This window comes from Pinus tabuliformis, chromosome 6 (genome assembly GCF_031772625.1).
Source record: "Pinus tabuliformis cultivar Carrire ecotype Pingquan chromosome 6, CPIR1, whole genome shotgun sequence".
Lineage (NCBI taxonomy): Eukaryota > Viridiplantae > Streptophyta > Pinopsida > Pinales > Pinaceae > Pinus > Pinus tabuliformis.
This window is the reverse complement of record NC_142292.1, coordinates 1,730,604,541-1,730,612,602: the sequence shown is the minus strand read 5'-3', so window position 1 is coordinate 1,730,612,602 and position 8,062 is coordinate 1,730,604,541.

Below are 8,062 nucleotides of genomic sequence, written 5' to 3'. Positions count from 1 at the left end.
ACCCTCCACGCCACGCACCGAGGCCACCTAGGCACCCACAAGCGCAGCAGGGGGCGAATCTCGATCACTTGACCGCTGCGGCAAACCACGATGCGAAGGCAAAGGAAGGAAGCAAATGCAAATCAAGAGGGTCGCTAGACAATACAAGGACACATATCCGAACAGGAGGAGGGATCGGGCAGCCCCGCACCCCGCGCACCCTACGTACAGGCAACCTAGGGGATTTCCCACAGCTTTACCGACCCGACGATGAATAATTTTCCCCTACGGCCACCTCCACGCAAAGGAGGGAGGTCGAAGCGTTCCACCTCGAAATCCTTCTTCCAAATAAAAGACCAACCGAGCCCACAACCTCTCTCTCAGAAATGCCCCCCGACCCTCCACGCCACGCACCGAGGCCACCTAGGCACCCACAAGCGCAGCAGGGGGCGAATCTCGATCACTTGACCGCTGCGGCAAACCACGATGCGAAGGCAAAGGAAGGAAGCAAATGCAAATCAAGAGGGTCGCTAGACAATACAAGGACACATATCCGAACAGGAGGAGGGATCAGGCAGCCCCGCATCCCACGCACCCTACGTACAGGCAACCTAGGGGATTTCCCACAGCTTTACCGACCGGACGATGAATAATTTTCCCCTACGGCCACCTCCACGCAAAGGAGGGAGGTCGAAGCGTTCCACCTCGAAATCCTTCTTCCAAATAAAAGACCAACCGAGCCCACAACCTCTCTCTTAGAAATACCCCCCGACCCTCCACGCCACGCACCGAGGCCACCTAGGCACCCACAAGCGCAGCAGGGGGTGTAACTCGATCACTTGACCGCTGCGGCAAACCACGATGCGAAGGCAAAGGAAGGAAGCAAATGCAAATCAAGAGGGTCGCTAGACAATACAAGGACACATATCCGAATAGGAGGAGGGATTGGGCAGCCCCGCACCCCACGCACCCTACGTACAGGCAACCTAGGGGATTTCCCACAGCTTTACCGACCGGACGATGAATAATTTTCCCCTATGGCCACCTCCACGCAAAGGAGGGAGGTCGAAGCGTTCCACCTCGAAATCCTTCTTCCAAATAGCCCCCACCATCGATGACTATAGTAGCAAGCCTCCTCCCCATTGGACCACAAGCCCATACACAATTGAAACAACAAATGCCCATAAACGCTGTGACTTAACATTTCCAACCTTAAAATCCTGCCACGCATGCAAGATGCAAGGGAAAAGCCGACCCCTCGATCAAACATATGGGCCAACACATCTATCAAAACCTCAAAGCCAACGCAACCACGAACGATGTGCACTTTGAAAGGAATGCCAACCCTTGACTTTACAACAAGGAGAACAGCGCCTCACATCGCCCGATGGAAAAAGCAAGAAAGAGGGAGGGTAGGTGGTTTATAACCAAAACCCTTCCACGTCCCTCTTAAATGTATGCATCTCAACCGACAATGCCAACATGGAAAGAGTACAAGCACAAGACACCGGCACCATAAATAGCCGAACAATGAAGAGGCTAGCCATCACAAGGAGCCACACCACAACAACCCATACAACTCCCAAAACTTGGAGCAGAAGGGGAATTGTTCACATATGCCTCCAAGGACAAGCATGGCCAACATTACCGCTCATGCGCTACCGAGTGGGTATGGAGAGAAGATGAAAATCGGACACCCTACAAACGACCTGAGGCCATTCTTGAGGCAAACCCGAAAAACCAACTCAGTTACCAACCCACCTTTCACACGAAAAGAAAAACCCTCCACACGAAAAGAAAAACCCACATTACCGCTCATGTGCTATCGAGCGGGGATGAAGTGAAGACGAAAACCGGCCGCCCTTCAAATGACCCAAGGCCATCGTTCAGGAAAACCCGAAAACACAACTCGATCACCAACCCACCTTTCACACGGAAAGGAAACCTACCGTTGGTATCATCTGGAGGGGCACGAGGGGACCAGGACGAGCCAGGGAGCCACACCACAAAAGCCCATACAGCACCAAGAACTTGGAGAGCGGAAGGGGAATTGTTCACATATGCCTCCCAGGCCGAGCCTGGCCAACATTACCGCTCATGCGCTACCGAGTGGGGATGGAGAGAAGATGAAAATCGATCGCCCTATAAATGACCCAAGGCCATCGTTCAGGAAAACACGAAAACACAACTCAATTACCAACCCACCTTTCACACGGAAAGGAAACCTGTCATTGGTATCATCTGAAGGGGCACGCGGGGACCAAGACGAGCCAGGGAGCAACACAACAACAGCCCATACAGCTCCAAGAACTTGGAGAGCGGAAGGGGAATTGTTCACATATGCCTCCCAGGCCGAGCCTTGCCAACATTACCGCTCATGCGCTATCGAGTGGGGTTGGAGAGAAGATGAAAATCGGCCACCATACAAACGACCCAAGACCATCGTTTAGGCAAACGCAAAAACACAACTCAATTACCAACCCACCTTTCACACGAAAAAGAAACCTGTCCCTGGTATCATCTGAAGGGGCACGCGGGGACCAAGACGAGCCAGGGAGCCACACCACAACAGCCCATACAGCTCCAAGAACTCGGAGAGCGGAAGGGGAATTGTTCACATATGCCTCCCAGGCCGAGCCTGGCCAACATTACCGCTCATGCGCTACCGAGTGGGGATGGAGAGAAGATGAAAATCGCCCGCCCTACAAACGACCCAAGGCCGTCGTTCAGGCAAACGCGAAAACACAACTCAATTACCAACCCACCTTTCACACGGAAAGGAAGCCTGTCGCTGGTATCATCTGAAGGGGCACCCGGGGACCAAGACGAGCAAGGGAGCCACAAAACAACAGCCCATACAGCTCCAACAACTTGGAGAGCGGAAGGGGAATTGTTCACATATGCCTCCCAAGCCGAGCCTGGCCAACATTACCGCTCATGTGCTATCGAGTGGGGATGGAGAGAATATGAAAATCGCCCGCCCTACAAACGACCCAAGGCCGTCATTCAGGCAAACGCGAAAACACAACTCAATTACCAACCCACCTTTCACACGGAAAGAAAGCCTGTCGCTGGTATCATCTGGAGTTTGAATGAGCCCCCGCATGACCGAAACGAAGAAGAAACGGAGAGCTAGAACATGCACAAAGCCAACCTCGGGTCACAACTTAGCATTTTTCATACGGGCTCGTTGGCCCGTGCCCACCCTCGCTCGAACGAATTTTCATGGGCGCCCGAACGACCGAAACGAAGCCACAAGGGAGAGCCGATCAAACGAGCTGCACGAACGTGTAGAAAGCCAACCTCGGGTCACAACTTAGCATTTTTGATACGGGGCTCGTTGACCCGGGCGCGTCCTCAACCGAACGACCCGCCCGAACAAGTTCACACGGGCGCCCTCAAACGACCCGCCCGAACGATTTTGCATTGGCACCCAAACGACCGAAACGAAGCCACAAAGGAGAGCTGGGCAAACGAGCTGCACGAACGTGCAAAAAGACAACCTCGGGTCACAACTTAGCATTTTTTATACGAGCTCGTTCGCCCGAGTGTGGCCTCGCCCGAACGAGTTCACACGGGCGCCCTCAAACGACATGCCCAAATGACCGAAACGAAGCGACAAGGGAGAGCCGGGCAAACGAGCTGCACGAACGTGCACAAAGCCAACCCGGGGTCACAACTTAGCATTTTTGATATGGGCTCGTTCGCCAGGGCGCGGCCTCCCCCGAACGACCCGCCCGAACGACAGAAACGAAGCGACAAGGGAGAGCCAGGCAAACGAGCTGCACGAACGTGCACAAAGCCAACCTCGGGTCACAACTTTGCATTTTTGATACGGGCTCGTTCGCCTGGGCGCGCCCTCGCCCGAATGACCCGCCCGAATGACCGAAGCGAAGCGACAAGGGAGAGCCGGGCAAACGAGCTGCACGAGCATGCACAAAGCCAACCTTGGGTCACAACTTAGCATTTTTGATACGGGCTCGTTCGCCCGGGCGCGCCCTCGGCCGAACGACCCTGCCGAACGAGTTCACGCGGGCGCCCTCAAACGACCCGCCCGAACGACCGAAGCGAAGCGACAAGGGAGAGCCAGGAAAACGAGCTGCACGAGCGTGCACAAAGCCAACCTCGGGTCACAACTTAGCATTTTTGATACGGGCTCGTTTGCCCGGGCGCGCCCTCGCCCGAACGACCCGCACAAACGAGTTCACGCGGGTGCCCTCAAACGACCCGCCCGAACGACCCAAACGAAGCGACAAGGGAGAGCCAGGCAAACGAGCCGCACGAGCGTGCACAAAGCCAACCTCGTGTCACAACTTAGCATTTTTGATACGGGCTCGTTCGCCCGGGCGCTCCCTCGCCCGAACGACCTGCACGAAGGAGTTCACGCGGGCGCCCTCAAACGACCCGCCCGAACAACTGAAACGAAGCGACAAGGGAGAGCCGGGAAAACGAGCTGCACGAGTGTGCACAAAGCCAACCTCGGGTCACAACTTAGCACTTTTGATACGGGCTCGTTTGCCCGGGCGCGCCCTCGCCTGAACGACCCGCACGAAGGAGTTCACACGGGCGCCTTCAAACGACCCGCCCGAACGACATAAATGAAGCGACAAGGGAGAGCCGGGAAAATGTTCTGCACGAGCGTGCACAAAGCCAACCTCGGGTCACAACTTAGCATTTTTGATACGGGCTCGTTCGCCTGGGCGCGCCCTCGCCCGAACGACCCGCCCGAACGAGTTCACGCGAGCGCCCTCAAACGACCCGCCCAAACGACCGAAACGAAGCGTCAAGGGAGAGACGGGCAAACGAGCTGCACGAGCATGCACAAAGCCAACCTCGGGTCACAACTTAGCTTTTTTGATACGGGCTCGTTCGCCCGGGCGCGCCATCGCCCGAATGACCCGCCCGAACGAGTTCAGTGGGCGCCCTCAAACGACCCGCCCGAACGACCGAAACGAAGCGACAAGGGAGAGCCGGGCAAACGAGCTGCACGAGCGTGCACAAAGCCAACCTTGGGTCACAACTTAGCATTTTTGATATGGGCTCGTTCACCCGGGCGCGCCCTCGCTTGAACGACCCGCCCGAACGAGTTCACGCGGGCGCCCTCAAATGACCCACCCGAACGACCGAAACGAAGCGACAAGGGAGAGTCGGGCAAACGAGCTGCACGAGCGTGCACAAAGCCAACCTCGGGTCACAACTTAGCATTTTTGATACGGGCTCGTTTGCCTGGGCGCGCCCTCGCCCGAACGACCCGCACGAAGGAGTTCACGCGGGCGCCCTCAAATGACCCGCCCGAACGACCGAAACGAAGCGACAAGGGAGAGCCGGGCAAACGAGCTGCACGAGCATGCACAAATTCAACCTCGGGTCACAACTTAGAATTTTTGATACGGGCTCGTTCGCCCGGGCGCGCCCTCGCCCGAACGACCTGCATGAAGGAGTTCACGCAGGCGCCCTCAAACGACCCGCCCGAACGACAGAAACGAAGCGACAAGGGAGAGACGGGCAAACGAGCTGCACGAGCGTGCATAAAGCCAACCTCGGGTCACAACTTAGCATTTTTGATACAGGCTCATTCTCTCGGGCGCGCCCTCGCCCGAACGAGTTCACGCGGGCGCCCTCAAACGACCCGCCTAAACGACCGAAAAGAAGCGACAAGATAGAGCCGGGCAAACGAGCTGCACGAGCGTGCACAAAGCCAACCTTGGGTCACAACTTAGCATTTTTTATACGGGCTCGTTCGCCTGGGCGCGCCCTCGCCCGAACGACCCGCCCGAACGAGTTCACGCGGGCACCCTCAAACGACCCGCCCGAACGACCGAAACGAAGCGACAAGGGAGAGCTGGGCAAACGAGCTACACGAGTGTGCACAAAGCCAACCTTGGGTCACAACTTAGCATTTTTGATACGGGCTCGTTCGCCCGGGCGCGCCTGTTACACAGTAATTTGTCACTGTCTCCCTGTCAGTTACCCTACTGTGTCAAGAATTCACAATAATCAAGTTCATGCCTTCTGAACTGGCCCAAAACCCACTTTTCCAAAGTTTTCCTCATCATCGCATCTGTTTCTAAAATATCCGCGCTGACTAGCGGCTCCTAATGTATTCGGTGCGCTGCCAGTGCGGAAGCACATCACTTTTCCGCGCTGGTCGCATTTTATGAGCCAGCGCGGAAGCACATCACTTTTCCGCGCTGGTCGCATTTTATGAGCCAGCGCATCTCTCCTTGTATTGGGTCGCTCTGACATGGCTTTCCCAGTTATTGAGGCGCGACGTCAGCGCGTCAGTCACCTTATAAACCGCGCTGATCCTGTTTGGGCGAATTTGTTCCAACAGCCAGCCTTCCAGATTATTCCAGGCTTGGTTGTTGGCTTTGTGAGTATCGACTCCCTTCTATGGCATGTTTGTTCGACTCTTTGCAACCACTTCCCTCAAGGATAAGCTCATCCTTCCACCTTTTTAGGAGGCTCCTTCTCCTATATAAACTTCCACCATTACCATGAGCAGCTAGTTTGGAATAGCTTGGATTGTGTAGAGCTTATAGTGCTCAGATTGCTGCTACTATAGGGGTTTGGTGTGCTAAGTGTGGAAGTGATTGATAGCTTAGGGAAGGTTGTTTTGTGTTGCTTGTGTGAGAGAGAGTTTCTTGTCTTGGGAGAATCATTTCCAAAGGTGAATGCTTGAGACGTTTGCTGACTGGCCCCTCCTGAGAAGGATACCGACGTCAGAACATTTGGTTGTACTCTTCTCTATTTTGATTAATAATAGATGACTGCTACTATTGTTCCATTCTCATTTGTACATGCAATGATTAAATGTGAATTACATCTTTTCTGACTGATGTATGGTTGCTTTTACTAGATTTCACGCTTGCGTTTGTTTCCTCTTCGTGTGTGCAGGTATCTGTTCGCGGGGATCGCGGAAGATTGTGACCAGCCGAAGCGAAAGAGCGAAGGCAACATCTCTTCGTCAAATGACAGCGCGGGAATCCAAGTAGGTGTTCTTTACCTCTTGTTTAATTGTAATTAGGAGCATGCATAGCAGCATTGTGTGATTGTTGCTAGACCCTTGCTGGGCTAGTAGGGATCGCCTCTATCCGTAGAGGGGATTTACCTCTCCAACAATTTGGCGACTCCGCTGGGGAACAGCCCTTTTGTCTCTTGAGTCCACTTTTGTGTTGGAATTTGATTGTTCTCCCTTTTCGAGATTCTGGGATTGTTTCTCTGTTTATAAACTTTCTGGGTGCATCTGGGAAGTGTTTTCACTGTTAAAAGGTCTCTACCTTTGGTTTGGGAAGTTTTTGTCTTGGCTTCACTTGTTTTTACCCTCAGCGCGCTTTAATTCAAAACAGACGCGCTGACGTCGCGTCCCTTCTTTTGTGTTGTCCTTGTCATCGCGCCTGTACGACCCATAGTCGCGCTGACCTCGTTTTTAGAGACAGCGCGTTTTATCCGTGTGGTTCCGCGCTGACGTCGCACACTTGCTTCTTTGTCCTTCCTGTCATCGTGACTGTGTGATTTATAGCCGCGCTGACCTCGTTTTTCTGAGACAGCACGCTTTATCCGTGTATTTCCGCGCTGACGTCGCAAAGTTGCTACGGGACCCCTCCTGTCAGCGCCGAGTTGCTGAAGGCCACCCGCGCTGATCCTGTAAAACTTGATTTTGTCCAGATTAGCCTCCTGAACTTGTTGCTTTAGCTTTCCCCTCTTCTCTCCACTTGATTGGTGACTTGTTTTTCATTATCTGAACTCTGAGCTGCTTGTCTTGTTCCACAAGGTTTCGTTTTGGTCATTTTTCGGGTTTGCAAATACCTTCCTCTTTGCTTTCGCTGCTTGGTTTGTGTTTTCACCATCACTTTTACAGTTGCTGGATTGTGTTGAGTCTCTAATTGATTGGTTGTAACTCTCATCCTTCGGGTGTTTGCCTTTCTCCATTGATTTCGCACCCTAGCCCTAGGGCATCTAGTGGCCGTGTGTGTGTCAAACCTTCCATAAGGGTCTTGTTTGCTTATTTGACCAGCCAACTTCAGATTTGTTGTTGCACTTGTTCGATGATTGTTGAAGTGTTTTGGGTTGTGTTTCCGAG